Genomic DNA, 18298 nt, shown 5'->3' on the forward strand with positions numbered 1-18298 from the left:
TCTAAACAGTAAGCCTGGGTGCCTGTTTTTTTTTTCAAAATAAAAGTTAGAAATTAAAATGTAATTTTCTAGCAATTTAAAACCAGTTTTCCTTTGTAAATGTTAGTGCTTAAAAAATCACTGCTCCCAAGCGAATGTAATGTATATTACAAAAAAAGCTTGCATTGTACATGTTCACCAGGGCAGTGTCCTTGCCTCATGTTGTTTTTTGACAACCCTTTGCCTATTAGCCCCCAAAAATTGCCATTTTTGATTTCACAGATCCAGCTCCCATCAAAGTTTGCCAAACCCTGCTCGAGGCGAACTACACAGGACAGTTCAGATAATCCCTGCTGCCAAGTGGGCTCAAGCTGGCGGGGGGAATTAGGGTGGGAATGATGATGAAAAAAGGGAGAAACACAACATAAGCAAAGCAGGATGTCACCCAGGGGCAAGAACAGCTTGGAGAGGATTGAAGGGAGCAGTCATCCTATTTGATTAGATGCCACTTCCCCATGGGTGCAGGCCACTACTAGCAGGTCCTCTCTACAGAGCACAGCAGTCTGGGCCTTTAATAATACATCTGCTGTTGACAGCTCTGTAGTGGTTTTCAGCCTCTGCCTGCAACATGCCAAACACGGTAAAGATACCAGTCATCATCAAAACTCTGTGGAAGCAACACATGATTGATTCTGCCCAGCAAAAAAAAGCCCACACTCCTTCTAATTCCTCCCTTTCCACCTCTCCCCCAACTCCTCAAGAATCTCCATCTGCATCTGCTGCAACATCTGCGGTCTCAAGGTGATAGGAATGGAATTCTAACAAGGAGTTTGAGATTATTACCTTATAGCAAATCAAGCGGGGAAGAGAGTCAGAGGGTCAGCATGGGGCACACACAGTAGGGCCATGTGTAGGCTTCAATCATTCCATAGGTCTCCCAACTCTACCCTGCAGCATCCTTAACCAGACAGATGTCTCTTTGCTAGCTTATGGAGCATAAGAAATATATTCATTCAGTTACCCCTGTGTCCAGCATCTCAATGACAGCTTGGTAAATCTTTTGGCTTTACAGCCAGCTGGTGGAATCTGGCCACCTCTTCAACATTGCAGCTTTTGCTGTACCACAGTGGCAGATACCAAACCTCCATGTTTTCACCCATAAGGCCATCCCTGTCTTCACACAGCATTGTGGGTGCTAATGATGTAGTGTTTATGGAACACATTGTTAGTGGCAGGGCCCACATGTCCACAGACACATGATTCAGCAAGCATAGGCATGGACGTTGCATCTATTTTACAGCACACTGGGTAAAATTCCAGACAGCTGGGAAGTATAGAGGATGGGGCGCACTGCTGGAGACGCTGATGTAGAATTTTGTCCTGCAACTCTGTGATGGTGATAGTTCAATCACCTCCAAGCATTGCTCCTCGAAGATCATATCTGTTGACTCATCAGACCCACAAGTTCCCCCCATGCCCAAGGAACCAGGTAAAACACTCCCATGTTGTTTTTCAGCTGGTGTGCCAGGGACAGGAGCAACTTTGGGACAGAAATGTTGTCAACTCTTCAGGGGCAGGCCAAAAGGTGGATCACCAAAAGTTCATGTGTGACAGTGAACAAAACTGTCTGCACTTTGGCAGGAAAAGTTCACACATATACAGTACCTTGATTAGTACATGGCCTCAATCTTGTGGTGCAGAGGTTGGTAGTAAGGTACCCTGACTTCCACGATGTCTTGCAGCAGACCAGAAGAGTGTGAGGTCAATTTGGGTTGTAAAACTCAGTGAATGTTATCCTTGCTAAAATGCAGTGGCAACACAAACCGACAGCCAGCTGTTTAATATTTCATATACCCATGCACTGAAACTCAATTTTGACCATGCTGCAGTGGTTGCACCTGCAGCAGCAGGCTGTTGATGAGTATTTGTGCGAGTATGGGAAATGGACAGGCTCCGAGGATCTGGGGTTCCTTTGACCACATCAGTAGCTCTTGTCAGCATTTGAAGAGGCTACCAGAATGGTGAGCCTAGGCAAGACAGGCATCGGTGACACAATTCCCTTTGGGTTTCTGCCAGAGCACACTATGTGGTTTAATAGACTAGGCACAGCAGCAGGAGGAAGATGAGGACTTCCTGGTGTCTCAGGGCCTGCAGGATGCTTTTTATAAACTTTTCTCCATACTGCTTACATTTAACAAACCCCCCCAAGTTTCAAAACAGAATTAGCCACCTTAAAACAACTGGGGGACTGTCAATGCAAGATTAAAATGACATTACACTGAAAACCAAAAAAGTTAATATTGCAGCTTACCAATCCTTAGTTGTTGTGGCTGCATACTTTTCTTTTTTTTGGGTCTTTTTCCCCACTGCTTTTACCTTATGATCTGGTCAGTAACACATCTCCTGTATTAAAGTGTTAAAGTGTCCCCACTCTGGATGAATGAACAAAGAGGGCACTTTTGAACAACAGCATTGTCAGACTGGGGGGGGGGGGGGGGTGTGTTCAATGTACTAGCATTTAGATGCACAAATAAATTGAAGCCAAATTCCAGCTAATACTTCATAAGCAAGTACAGCAAATAGTTTGTTTACTTTTTGGGATAATGGTCTTGCATAAATAAATAATAGCTGATCATTCTAAGCACCCCTGTCAATGTTAAATGTTTTTTCTCATCCCTGTAACTGACACATTCTGCTGGACAGCTTATTATTTTGAAAAAACAACAGACTTACTGGCAGGATCCCCAGGTGAACATAGAGCAAAGAAAGCCTAAACAAGAAAAAAAATGCAACCATAATATCTTTGAAATGGTAAGCTGAAATATATTTAATGTGTGATTTTGGGTTTAATACCACTTTAAGTCTGGATGTGCCTTCCTCGGCTAGGAGAATACTGCCTGATTCTGGACATTTGGCATTATATTTAGTTTGAGTATCTAATTGCTACTATGCCCTACAGATAGAATAAATCAAGAGCCTCTGGGAGAAGTGATATCCAAACTGTATGTGTGGTTGAATTTGGCAATTGCAGAATTCACTTACGTCTATAAAAGCTGCTAGAAGGATTTGAATTAACTGCCAGTGCGGCAGAGGGACTGTAGTTCTTAATGAGCACAACAGTGGTGACATTACCACACTTATAGTACATTGATACTTCCTCCAGCTCTGTACTGTAACTAAAGGTCCATACCTTGGTATGGACCTGAACTGGAGGAAGATCATGTCTTCAAAGCTTTGCTGGACCAAATGTAAAAATATATATATAAATGCACATAGTTGCTTGTTGCAATAGATCTGTATTTATATATTTTTTTGCAAAATATGCCATTCTCTTTTAGGGATTTTTTTTTTTTTTTGAGAGATATCAGATCTGTCAAATGGAAAGCCTAACCTAGAGGATAAAGATAAGAGATTTTGCAACACACAATGCAAGTTATACCTGAAGCATTTTTATAAGCTAGTACATCAATACAGAAATAATCAGACACCAATCTTCTTATACTATGACCTTCTGAAACTTTATAGACTAAAGTACATAATGTATGTGCCTGGGGAAGGGGATCCCCCTTTTTTATGGTAGTCATGCCCATTTCTTCCCTGAATCTCCCTCTGTTTAATATATACAGTATTTAAAAACAAAACATATATTTTTTGTTTTGAATAAAGGAAGGAATGGCTATAACCTGTGGACACAGGGGGCGCTGGGGGGGGGGGGGGGGGGGGGACTGTGTCCAGTGGGAGTAAACAATGCCATGTCTTTGGTCAGTGGAAGGAATTATGCCCAATCCTTTGTGCCACTGGGAGGAATAGTGCTCCATTGTTGGGGTCAGTGGCAGGAATAATACCTCAAGGGTTGGATAAATGCAAGCAAAGGGCAGCATCTAGCCCCAGGGTCACAGTTTAGAGATGTCTGCATAATAGTAAAACACAATTTGCCATTATAACTACTTTTATAGCTAACCAGCAAAAAAAGAAAACGGGGATACAGATAGCATTACAAATCTCTATATGTTTTCTAAAGACCATTGTCAATGAGTGCTTCTCGCTAGGACAAATACTTGATTTTAACACCAAACCAGCAATCTCCACTGCATGGTCTTGATTTGAGCTGTACAACTTTTCTTCCTCAATCAGTAGCCGCCAGTCATACCTATAGAAAAGGAGCAACCTAATATCTGTCTCGTTCTAGTTTCCCAAAATGCAAATTCTAAATGAAGATTTTTGGCAACTGATTTTTATGATATCTCAAACACAATCTCTTTTAGCTGCAAGTTATAAATATTTTTGGACAGACTTTGGATACCCTTTAGTTTTTGTCTGGAATTATATATTCATAAGCTATAGAATTAGGCTTCATGCACACGAGACGCAGATGCAAACGCTGCTGGACACATGTTGAAACCGGCGTTTAGAAACGCGCGTTTTGCCGAGATTTTTACCGCGATTTAGCGGCGTTTTACCGCGTTTTACCGCGTTTGCGTCTAGAAGCGTTTCGTTAAGCTAACATCATAGACCCTCCCCAGCTCAAAAATTAACTATTTCAGCAATTTTGTGAGACCAGAGTGAGTAGCAGCAGCTGTGAGAGCTGCAGTGTACTTGTATTTAGCGTGTCACTTGCTACGGCACCTGCCACAAGTTGTGGATTGTCCACTTGCCACGTGACTTGCCACATCACCTGCCACGCCACTTGCCATGTCATCTGCCACAAGTTGTGGATTGTCCAACTGCCACGTCACCTGCCACAAGTTGTGGATTGTCCACTTGCCACGTGACTTGCCACATCACCTGCCACGTCACTTGCCACGTCACCTGCCACAAGTTTTGGATTGTCCACTTGCCACGTCACTTGCCACGTCACTTGCCACAAGTTGGGGATTGTCCACTTGCCACATCACCTGCCACGTCACCTGTCACAAGTTGTGGATTGTCCACTTGCCACATCACTTGCCACCTGCCATGTCACTTGCCACAAGCTGTGGATTGTCCACTTGCCACGTCACTTGCCACGTCACCTGCCACGTCACCTGCCACGTCACCTGCCACAAGTTTTGGATTGTCCACTTGCCACGTCACTTGCCACGTCAGCTGCCACGTCACTTGCCACAAGATGTGGATTGTCCACTTGTCACATCACCTGCCACATCACTTGCCACATCACCTGCCACGTCACCTGCCACAAGTTGGGGATTGTCCACTTGCCACATCACCTGCCACGTCACCTGTCACAAGTTGTGGATTGTCCACTTGCCACATCACTTGCCACCTGCCATGTCACTTGCCACAAGCTGTGGATTGTCCACTTGCCACGTCACTTGCCACGTCACCTGCCACGTCACCTGCCACAAGTTTTGGATTGTCCACTTGCCACGTCACTTGCCACGTCAGCTGCCACGTCACTTGCCACAAGATGTGGATTGTCCACTTGTCACATCACCTGCCACATCACTTGCCACATCACCTGCCACGTCACCTGCCACAAGTTGTGGATTGTCCACTTGCCACATCACTTGCCACATCACCTGCCACGTCACTTGCCACAAGATGTGGATTGTCCACTTGCCACGTCACTTGCCACATCACTTGCCACGTCACCTGCCACGTCACTTGCCACATCACCTGCCACAAGTTTTGGATTGTCCACTTGCCACGTCACTTGCCACGTCACTTGCCACGTCAGCTGCCACGTCACTTGCCACAAGATGTGGATTGTCCACTTGTCACATCACCTGCCACATCACTTGCCACATCACCTGCCACGTCACCTGCCACAAGTTGTGGATTCTCCAATTGCCACGTCACTTGCCACATCACCTGCCACGTCACTTGCCACGAGATGTGGATTGTCCACTTGCCACGTTACTTGCCACGTCACCTGCCACGTCACTTGCCACGTCACCTGCCACGTCACTTGCCACGTCACCTGCCACAAGTTTTGGATTGTCCACTTGCCACGTCAGCTGCCACATCACTTGCCACAAGATGTGGATTGTCCACTTGTCACATCACCTGCCACATCACTTGCCACATCACCTGCCACGTCACCTGCCACAAGTTGTGGATTGTCCACTTGCCACGTCACTTGCCACATCACCTGCCACGTCACTTGCCACAAGATGTGGATTGTCCACTTTCCACGTCACCTGCCATGCCACCTGCCACAAGTTGTGGATTGTCCACTTGCCACGTCACCAGCCACATCACCTGCCACAAGTTGTGGATTGTCCACTTGCCACACCACTTTCCACGTCACCTGCCACGTCACCTGCCACAAGATGTGGATTGTCCACTTGCCACGTCACTAGCCACATCACCTGCCACAAGTTGTGGATTGTCCACTTGCCACATCACTTTCCACGTCACCTGCCACGTCACCTGCCACAAGTTGTGGATTGTCCACTTGCCACGTCCCTTGCCACGTCCCCTGCCACATCACCTGCCACAAGTTGTGGATTGTCCACTTGCCACGTCACCTGACACAAGTTGTGGATTGTCCACTCGCCACGTCACTTGCCACATCCCCTGCCACAAGTGGATTGTCCACTTGCCACGTCACTTGCCACGTCCCCTGCCACAAGTGGATTGTCCACTTGCCACGTCACATGCCAGTCACCTGCCACAAGTTGTTGATTTTCCACTTGCCACGTCACCTGCCAGGTCACTTGCCGCGTCACCTGCCAGGTCACTTGCCACGTCACCTGCCACAAGTTGTGGATTGTCCACTTTCCACGTCACTTGCCACTTCACCTGCCATGTCACTTGCCACAAGTTGTGGATTGTCCACTTGCCACATCACTTGCCACCTGCCATGTCACTTGCCACAAGTTGTGGATTGTCCACTTATCACATCACCTGCCAAATCACTTGCCACATCACCTGCCACGTCACCTGCCACAAGTTGTGGATTGTCCACTTGCCACGTCACTTGCCACATCATCTGCCACGTCACTTGCCACGAGATGTGGATTGTCCACTTGCCACATCACTTGCCACGTCACCTGCCACGTCACTTGCCACGTCACCTGCCACAAGTTTTGGATTGTCCACTTGCCATGTCACTTGCCACGTCAGCTGCCACGTCACTTGCCACAAGATGTGGATTGTCCACTTGTCACATCACCTGCCACATCACTTGCCACATCACCTGCCACGTCATCAGCCACAAGTTGTGGATTGTCCACTTGCCACGTCACTTGCCACATCACCTGCCACGTCACTTGCCACGAGATGTGGATTATCCACTTGCCACGTTACTTGCCACGTCACTTGCCACGTCACTTGCCACGTCACCTGCCACGTCACTTGCCACGTCACCTGCCACAAGTTTTGGATTGTCCACTTGCCACGTCACTTGCCACGTCAGCTGCCACATCACTTGCCACAAGATGTGGATTGTCCACTTGTCACATCACCTGCCACATCACTTGCCACATCACCTGCCACGTCACCTGCCACAAGTTGTGGATTGTCCTCTTGCCACGTCACTTGCCACATCACCTGCCACGTCACTTGCCACAAGATGTGGATTGTCCACTTTCCACGTCACCTGCCATGCCACCTGCCACAAGTTGTGGATTGTCCACTTGCCACGTCACCAGCCACATCACCTGCCACAAGTTGTGGATTGTCCACTTGCCACACCACTTTCCACGTCACCTGCCACGTCACCTGCCACAAGATGTGGATTGTCCACTTGCCACGTCACTAGCCACATCACCTGCCACAAGTTGTGGATTGTCCACTTGCCACATCACTTTCCACGTCACCTGCCACATCACCTGCCACAAGTTGTGGATTGTCCACTTGCCACGTCCCTTGCCACGTCCCCTGCCACATCACCTGCCACAAGTTGTGGATTGTCCACTTGCCACGTCACTTGCCACATCCCCTGCCACAAGTGTATTGTCCACTTGCCACGTCACTTGCCACGTCCCCTGCCACAAGTGGATTGTCCACTTGCCACGTCACTTGCCACGTCACCTGCCACAAGTTATGGATTGTCCACTTGCCACGTCACATGCCAGTCACCTGCCACAAGTTGTTGATTTTCCACTTGCCACGTCACCTGCCAGGTCACTTGCCGCGTCACCTGCCAGGTCACTTGCCACGTCACCTGCCACAAGTTGTGGATTGTCCACTTTCCACGTCACTTGCCACTTCACCTGCCACATCACTTGCCACAAGTTGTGGATTGTCCACTTGCCACATCACTTGCCACCTGCCATGTCACTTGCCACAAGTTGTGGATTGTCCACTTGCCACGTCACTTGCCACCTGCCATGTCACTTGCCACAAGTTGTGGATTGTCCACTTGCAATTGCAATTGTTTAAAATATTTTTCTACTGGTTTTTCATCATTTGCAATCATTTTTGAGATTTTTTAATGTAAAAAAAAAGGTCACCTTTAAAAACGCATATAAACGCAAACGCGGCAAAACGCGGTAGCGGCGTTTTGCCGCGTTTTACCGCGTTTTGCCGCGTTTTGCGTCTGAAACGTGGAAATTTTTGCTTCTGAACGCATTTTTTTGCTTCTGGAAAAACGAGATTAAACGCAACTGCATAAAAACGGAAAAAAACGAGACTGTGTGCATGGACACATAGGATAACATTGAATGAGTTCAGGGGCAGTTGAAAAAACTGTCCAACTGCATCTGAACGCGCGTTTAACTGCGTCTCGTGTGCATGAGGCCTTAGTGCTTAACATGTGGTACAGGTAGATTTACTCATCTAAAGTCTTGTTTCTGAACAAAAATATAAAAATGAGATTTTAAATGACAACAATGTCTGTGCTCTCTGTATGGTATCATTATGCAGACTTTTGTGTTTTAAGCTGATTTCCATAGATGACATTGATTCAGTTATAGTGAAAATAAAATTAGTTTAAAAAAAAAAAATATATATATATATATATATATATATATATATAGATGGATAGATAGATAGATAGATAGATAGATAGATAGATAGATAGATAGATAGATAGATAGATAGATGGATTTATATATATATATATATATATATATATATATATATATATATATATATATATATATATATATATATATATATATATATTCTTTATCAACTAACATTCATCCAATAGTCTGTTTTTTCAGAGGCTTCATTGGGCCGAGTGTTAAGGCCTCGCTGGCTGGGAGGTTGTTGCCTGGAGGCACAGCACAAATGTATGCATTCTGCAATGTCAACACTTCGTCATACTGCAGTGCACTCTCAGTTTTAAAATGATGCAAGACAAGGCAAAACAAACACTTTTCTTAGTGACTGTGTATTTATAACACTTCTGGTACGCCCTGGGTCGGGGAACACTTGGTATACCTCCTAAATATTTCCAGTGGCCATTAAAGTGCATGAGCTGTTATGATTTGCAAAAAAAGAAAAATAGTAAGTGTGTGGGGTGGGTAATTTGCTTTAAAAGGCATTATAAGATGTGTGATTAACTTCCGATGAATTTGTTCATATAAATCATCAAGGACCCAGCCATAAAGCTAATGTAGTAGCAGCAGCAGCAATGATTTAGTAATTCTCAGCATTCTAACATACTATACACTTTGCCTTTCACACCTTTGATGTATAAAAGTATCAATACAGAAATTACTGTTGTACTGAAAATAGAAATGTTTGGCAACTTAAGCAAAGTGGGCCTGAACGTCTAATATGCCAAGGTTGATTTTGAGTGTCTGTCCAGCTTTGATGCAGCAAGTTTTCAGTTGAAATTATAACCAGGACCTACAAACATCAAGACAGCAAAAAGACTACACATTGCTCAATAGGGAAATGGTGAAAAAGCAGATTTACTATTTTATTACTGCACCCTGTACATTTTCAGGGGCTTTGATTAGATAACAGTTTAGTCTGCAGCAGGGTTTAACTCTTTATTCATGAGGCTCTTTGCGTCTAGTGCATTTGAAAGCTTTATCCGAGGTTATATAGTAGAGAGGAAAAAAAATCTTTGCAATACAAAGCAGTTCTAAAGAGGCTGTTATCTCTCATTTTCTCCTGCTGGTTAGATGCACTGCTATAAGCATCCTCTCAGCAGTCTATATCCTGGGCATGCTGTGAATCGTTTCACCACCAGCATGGCTTCCTCTCTCAATCTCTCATCTTTATGCTTCTCTCCAAAGAAAATAGAGAGTTAAATGCTCATTTGTTCAGGCAATGATCATATGTTTAGTTGAACAGATACTGACCAATTCTGTACTTCAATTAGTCATGCTGTCACTTTAAATAACTCAGACTGCTCTCTCCGGTTCCTCCATTCATCTGCTTACAGTAAGTTTTACAAATGCTGTTCTGAAGATTGCTATATTGTAGGGGAATTTGCCTTTTGCTCATGCTGGATCAACAGCTGAACCACATTGGCAGATAAGCTAATAGGCTCAATTCACTAAGCTATGACACATGTTTTTGACATAATGAATTTTATTTACAACTGTGTTGCTGCTGTGTTTAGAGTTCATTGGCTCTCGGTGAAAATAATGGTCATTATAGTAAATAGTGATAAACCTAGATTTTTTTTTCTTGAAAAACTGGCATGGTTATACAACACTCTCTGCACCACGTAGATCTAGCTCCATATATGATGACCTGGATCTCAGTCATATATGCCACTCTGCAAGCTACAGCACAGATCAATGATTCTCAGTCAGATTATTGATCTCCCGCATTAATGGCACCAAGCAGGGCTGTTCCCTGTCTTCTATTTATATATTTTTTTACTCTTGTGCCCTCTCTTGCACACAATCCTGGCAGACCATTCATACAAGGAATACAGATGACAACACCAGGACACAAACTAGACTCATTTGCCAATGACCTTTTATATTTAATTTTCATTCTTGACCTAGTCAACCCTGCCCTCCTTTCACCAATTTTAAATATTTGGGGTACTCTCCAATTTTAAGTCAAATTACAACAGATCTGAAGTGCTAAACATCTCCCTTCCAAAGGCTAGGGCCCAGTCGGCTATGCCATGAATACCCGTTTTACTGGGCACACTCTGACCTTACGTACTTAGAAACATAAATCAGGCCCAACTCCTTGCAACTAAGTATGTGACACCAAATTTTGCCATTTACTGGGCAAAATTAGGCTCACACTCCGAGCTTAGCAAACATTGACTTTAACATGGTTTGGCAAGGGCAATGTGGGCTTTTAAAATTCCATACTCCTACAGCTTCTATATTACATAAAGACTCTTCCCATATACAACTTGTACAACCTTCAAGCTTTCTTTACACACACATGTTCTGTAATACGTTTATTCATTTGGGACAATTAAAAACCCAGAATAGGTCATTCTCTCCTCATGTTGTCCGAGCAATACGGTTGTATCGGCTTATGTAGAAAAATACTATAAGGCCCTACACCCTTCATGTATTGTGTCCTGGTAAACATGTCTAATAGTTCAAAACAAGATGAATAAAAGTGGAATAGGACAGCCCCCCAATACCCTTAGCTATTCCTGCGTGGCTAGTCATCAAGTAACTGGAGAGCCCCCAAGGCCCTCTAATGGCCTTTAAGGCCACTCTTAGCCCTTGTGCACAAGTTGTCGGAATTTGCGGTTGCCATGAACGCGGTGACGTAAGCCGTGTACGGCGGGACTAGAAAAGGGAAGTTCAGCACCACGTCCGGCACCCTTTTGGCTCTTTCTGCTGATCTTGTGTCTATCACGTGTTAGTAGAAGTTAGGTGAGAGATGATTCGCGCTTTTCAGATTTGTGATTCAGATCGCTACTGCTCTTCGGTTTGTGCTTGTGTGTGCGTATCTGATAATCAGTGCGTGCAGTCAGTAAGTATTTGTTTCTCATTGTAGACTATATCTTGGTATAGTACGCTTTGAAAGGCACTTCTTATTGTCTGCTTGCTTCTGCTATTCAGGTCGTTCTTTCAGGCCTTGCTGTTTATCGGTGCTTTCTGTTGTCCGTTCTGACCAGCCGACCGTTTTGAAACCATGTTTCGTCTACGTACTCGTCGTAGAGTTTGTGCTGTGCAGGGGCTTCGTGTTGGGGTTGTTACTTTGACACAAGCCCGGTCCATGAACAGGGAGGGGAGGCGTTTGTGGTCCAAGAATTGGTTGGGCCAGCGTGACCAGTTCTCGCACATGCCTTTTCTCCGTGAGATCCGGGAGAATAATCCTGATGATTTCAGGAATTATCTACGGATGATGGACCCTGTTTTTCACCGTCTGCTGGCTTTGCTGACCCCTTATATCAGCAGGTAGGATACCTGCATGCGGCAAGCCATCACCCCGGAGCAGAGGCTCATCGCCACTTTGCGCTACTTGGCGACAGGGAGAAGCCTTCAGGACCTCAAGTTCTCTACAGGCATCTCCCCCCAGGCTCTGGGGATCATTATTTCAGAGACCTGTTCTGCCATCATTCAGGTCCTGCAGAAGGACTATATGAAGGTAAGTTTTATCCTTTAACATCACATTCTATGTATTTAATGCTTGCTAATGTATTGCATTTCTTTCCTCATTCCCTAATTACCATCATTGCAATATGCTCTAATTCATATGCTCTGACCCTTTGTCCTCAGGCATATTTGCCTCACTAACTTCCCCACCATGCTCTTCTTGGCCCATAAAACTATAGTCTAGTCACTTACCTATGTCTTTTGTCAGCTCCATAGTATTGTTTTCCCCAAAACACCCCCTATAATGTCTACAAATGTGATGTGTGTGCTTCAATTCATGCAGAGTCACTTTTTAAAATGTTTGGGGTTGTGCCAAACTCATTAGGAACCCCCCCTCCCCCCAACTGCTAGCTCAGCTGATATCAATCCTCTATCTGGTGACTTTACCAAACCCAATACACACTATACCTACCTTTTTGATGATCACATTTATGGATGAATTCACCTAAGCATGTAGTGCAAGGGCCTGCCTCAATACTTTCAAATGCTATTTTTATTTTGTTTTTTTCACCTATTAATTATCTTGATATGTAATAGCAGAATGTCAAAATGTGCTTCCAATTTGGTTTCTTTTTGGTATTATGACACTTCTTACCTGTCCGGTGGGCTGCCAATAGTGTAACTAAGGAGGGGCTTTCCAAAGAATCACACATTATTTAGGCATTCAGCTCCAAACAAGTGAAGAGGGTTACCTGTCCAAAACATCCCCCTCATTTTTTAGCAAGGGCCCATCAGATGGGGGGGATGGGGGGTGGGGGAGGTATGGGGGGGTGATGACTCTCATAAGGGGACCTTATACTTTAGGCTTTAAATACTCGGTTCCCAAAATGTTATACTAATTTTGACGAAAAATGTTGGTGTCTAATTACTAATTTTTGTTCTTGTTTCACTCCACAGTGTGCTTCAACGCCACAGGAATGGCAGACTGTGGCCTCCCACTTTGCCAGTCATTGGGACTTTCCCAATTGTGGAGGAGCAATAGATGGGAAGCACGTCCGCATCGTCCCAGCACCCAACTCAAGGTCGTACTATTTTAACTACAAGGGGTTTAATAGTATCGTGATGTTGGCGGTGGTGTCTGCGACATATGAGTTTTTGTATGTGGACGTGGGGCAAAATGGACGGATGTTGGATGGTGGAGTCTTCGCACGGACGGACTCTACTGGAGTCTCCAGAGTGGCAGTCTGGGCTTGCCACCCCCAGAGGAGAATCAGGAAGGACTCCCGTTCGTCTTCGTTGTGGATGAAGCGTTTGCCCTGGCGAACCATCTGATGCTGCCTTTCCCGATGAGGACTCTCACCCCAGAGCAGAGGATTTTTCCAAAGCCCGAAGAGTGGTGGAGAACACCTTTGGAATACTGGCCAGCCGGTTCCGCCTTTTTCTTACGCATATTCACATGGCGGAATACAAACTGAATAACATAGTGCTGGCGTGCTGTGTTCTGCACAATTTTCTTTAAAAAGTTTCTGTGAACTATGCAGTCTCAGTTGGCCAACAAGAAGCAGACTTGCTGGAAAATGAAGATAACCTCACGGGCCTTGAACCTGCTCATCCTGGCTTGCCCCCCCCCCCAAAGCGCCCGTGAGGTTAGAACCCAATATATGGACAACTTTGTGGGTAGGGGGGCCATTGATATGCCAGACAATGTCTCAGAGGCATTTTCACAATAAATGTTTCTCTGAAACTCCTTCATTTACTGCTTGGCTTGGTTTTAGGTGTCTCCTAGGTATATTTATGTTTTTTCAAGTTGTGCCTTTTTCAACAACAGTGCAAACCCAAGTTCAGAGCGAGATGAGGGGACAGTCTCTTCTTCAGATAATCTTATTATGTTGTGGGTCTGCTACACACACACCTTTTTTTTGGTAACTAATGTATGCAGTGCATTACTGACCACAATCGTGCTCATTTTCAGCACCATGGCAGGAAAATGGCATGATTGTCCAAATTTACACCTCACTGTGGGTGTTTTTTTACTAAAGGGACATCCACTATGCACTACAAGTTCACTGCAAAAGTACACCTGAAACTGCACTTGGAGTGCAAAGTGGAGTTTCCTTTAGTAAATCACACTCCTTTTCAGCACAAACTAAAATTTTACTCCAAATACATTTTTGGCGCAATGAAAAAGGAAGCCACACATTTTTGATAATTTAACTTTTTAATCCAAGCACATTCACATGTGCGTTTAGAAAAGGTTTTTACAACAAACCAAGAAATTGTGTGTATCAAAAACAGAGTTTCTGTAAAATTGTGTTTACTTGGTGTTTTTGTGTAAATAGGCATGTATCAAAGTGTAAAATACAGAACACAGGAACTTACAAAGTTCAACTTTGAAAAGTGAAGACAATATCAGACATGAGTATGTACAAACTGGGCTGATATTGCCTTCATCACATGGGGTGTGACCCCTGGAAAATCCAAATTTGGAAGATGCACACAGTGTGTCAACATGTGCTATCTCCCATCATGGGGGATCAATGTACATGCTTTGGGGCTGCAACCCCTTCATCTCAGCCACTTTACACAAAAGATGTACATTGATCCCCCATGATGGGAGATAGTACATGTTTACACACTCTGTGCATCTTCCAAATTTATAATTTCGATAAATACAAAAGTTGTGTTTTTAAAATGGCAAAACTAAAACCCTATCTAGTTTTTTCAGTTTCACACTCTCCCCAAAACATCAATGATGTCCTTCATTTTATTTTTAACATCATTGATGTTTTGCTGTATATTTTCCAAATCCCGATTGCACCCCATTATCTCCCCAATCAGGATCTGGGCACTTTCACTGGTAAAATTGGATTCTTCTTCCACATCACCTACAAAACAAAGCAAAAAAACACACCATGTAATAAAAATATGGTGACATACATTGATGAGCTTACCGGAAGCTGTGTTCTCCGACACTCACCTGTTGTGGTGACAATTTGTCCAACCTCAATGATCTCTCCTTCCTCCTCCTCCTCCTCCTCCTCCTGCTCCTCTGTTTCTGGTTTTCGAAGTTGCCCTTCTTTGGGAGGGGTGTGGTTCCTGGTGTCCTCATACTTGCCGAGTCTTCTCTCCCCTATGAGAATGTAAAAAAAATAAAAATTAGCACACAGAGGGCAGAAATAGGAATATGAAACATTGCTTGGAAGTGTTGTACAATTGTGTTTTTTGGCCGAGTTCCAAGGTGAGAACATTATTGTGGACACTTTGTTAAGCTGGAATGCTTACCTGCATTACGATGTTTCTCACGAACGAATGAAACCATTAACTTAAAAGTGGCCATTTTAAAATGCACAACATGAAATCAAAGCACATGGAGCAGTATGCAAGCAAGAATAATCATATGAACACACGACAACTACTTACTTTTTTTAAGAACACGCTTGATCCTTATGTACTGCTCAAGCTCCCTCAGTTTCAGGTCTGACCAGCGTTTTCTCAGTTGATCTTTGGATCGTCGTACCCCAAAATTCTTCTGAAGACTCTTCACAACTTTAGTCATGATCTTGGCCTTTCTGATATTTGGGTTTGGGTAAGGTCCATACTTCCCATCATAGTTGGTCCTGTTCAATATGTCCACCATCTCCAACATCTCTCCAAAAGACATATTTGAGGCCTTAAATCTTCTCTTCCTGGATCGGGACGTTTCAGGCTCCGGGCTTTCCTCCCCCTCCTCCTCGTTAGTGGAACTGTGATTGCGCACCTGCGTTCTCACCGCCATGTGCTCTCCCCACTGCGCCGAAAGTGAAGGGGCATGGAATAGTCTAGAAAGAACGGCAGGGGCGGGCGGAGTTTCACACATGAGCACTGTATATAAAACACAACACGCGTGTATCGTCCGTACGATCTGGGAAGAGAGTGAGGCGTGGACGCGACGATCGTGCAAACGAAGGTAAAAAATGTAACTTGGTGCATCACTAGACTAGACTACTCCTATCTAGGCCGATGTTGGGACAAGATTAGGAGGGTTTTTAATGGCATTTGTAGTATTTGAGGGTTTGTCTTGTGTTGTGTCTTGCAGACAAGATGGATCCATTCCAAAACCCCAGTTTTATGGGGCTATTCCTCCAAATGTACAGGGAGATGCCCTGCCTGTGGCAGATCCACAACGAGTTTTATTACGACATAAGAAAGAGGAAGGCAGCGCTGGAGAAACTTCTTTCTTTGGTGCGGATCATGGTACCCACGGCAGACATAGCCTATATCAGTGATGGCTAACCTTAGCACTCTACATTTCCCATATATGAATATGAAAATTGGGGCCATGAAGACTACATATCTCAGGGAGAGAAAGAAGCACCTGGAGTCCTTGAGAGCAGGAGATCCAGATGCCATTTATTACCCCAGGATGGTTTACTTCCACAGGCTGCATTTTCTGGTAGACCAGGGGGTACCCAGGCCACCACTCAGGCCACCACTCGACCGTCTTCCTTCAAGGCATCCTTCACCCCCAGCTGAGGCTTCCAACGTCCAACTGGGCCTTCCAGGCAGCAACATGTGGTTGGGCCCAGCTTGAGACAGGTATTGCATTGTTGAACATATTTCTTGTGTTACATTTAATGATGTTAAATAGATGTTCTTATTGATCAGTAAGTTGTGATTTAACAAAGTGGTTTACATATCAAGAGACAGTAGTGACCAAAAATGATTGGGACGGGAAAGAAAAATGCTGGGCTCAGAATGATAGTCTGTTCTATTTGGTAACATTCAATTTGCAAAAGCCAGGAGCACAAAATGGTGTGATTGATGAGCAAAAAACTAAAACTATGTCCCATTTTCATACACAGGAAGACCTCAGTCGGGGGGAGGCTGTGGCAAGTGGCAGCCAGGAGGTCGACCAACGCCCTCCTTCTCCTCCTCCTGCCCCAACTACAGGAGCCCAGCCACAGCCTCGAAGGATGCCCGGTGGGAAGTGCCAAAGGAAGACGAGAAAGTGATGGCCTGGGTTCAGTCTGGTCTGCCCGAAGATGCAGCCTCTTGAAGAACCACATCCTGTGGACATAAATGGCATCTGAATTTCCTGTTCTCTAGGACTTTGGGACCAGACTTCTCTCCCTGAGATATGTACTCCTCAGGCCACCAATTTTTCTTATTCTAATTTGTTCATGTCTGCCCTGGGGGCCAAAGGCTGCACCAAAGTAACAAGATTCTCCAGCGCTGCGTTCCTCTTTTTATTTTATTGCGAACAAAATAAAGGTTTTTTTTTGTTAGATGAAATACTTGCGTATGTGTTTTCCTTCCAAAAGGCCAGTTTATTTGTGAGCAGGCAGGTACATTTCAAAACTACAAAGTGAAATGAATAACAAGGGGTACCAACACTAAACAACCTCCTGTAGATTAAAAATGAAAAACCAAAGATACAAAATAAAATAATGTTGTTGTGGTAAGTTTAAACACAAAAAACAGCCCAAAAAAAGGAGAAATGAGCAAACTGTCTTTAAAGGAGATTTTTAGGAAAAAACTAAAAAAAAAGGATCCAAAAATAATAAACAAAATCTAAAATTGTGTAGATGTGACGAAAACAAAAATTGTATTGCCGAAATGGTTAAAAAAGAGTCATGAAGTGTGTGTGACTATGAGCATCAAAAGAAGTTCCTTCTTGAAGCATTGTAAAGAACAAGAGAATGCGCTTCATGAAAGAATTTTTAACATTGCAGCGTGACGAATGTGCTATATCGATTACGAGCAGTAGTTTTACCTCAACGAGCGCTTCCGTGTCGGAATTTGAATGTGAGCAATGCGTGGCACCTTGTCCGTCGGAGTAGGCTACACATGATCGGAGTATGTCCGATCGGAGCAGTTTGTCAGAAAATGTTTCCGGCAAGTTGGAAAATTTGGTCCAACGGATATTCCTACGGAAACAGTCCGATGCATACCACACACAGTTGGAATAT

Source organism: Lithobates pipiens, unplaced genomic scaffold (genome assembly GCF_037356315.1).
Source record: "Lithobates pipiens isolate NorthernLeopardFrog02 unplaced genomic scaffold, aLitPip1_a1.2 Scaffold_18, whole genome shotgun sequence".
Classification (NCBI taxonomy): domain Eukaryota; kingdom Metazoa; phylum Chordata; class Amphibia; order Anura; family Ranidae; genus Lithobates; species Lithobates pipiens.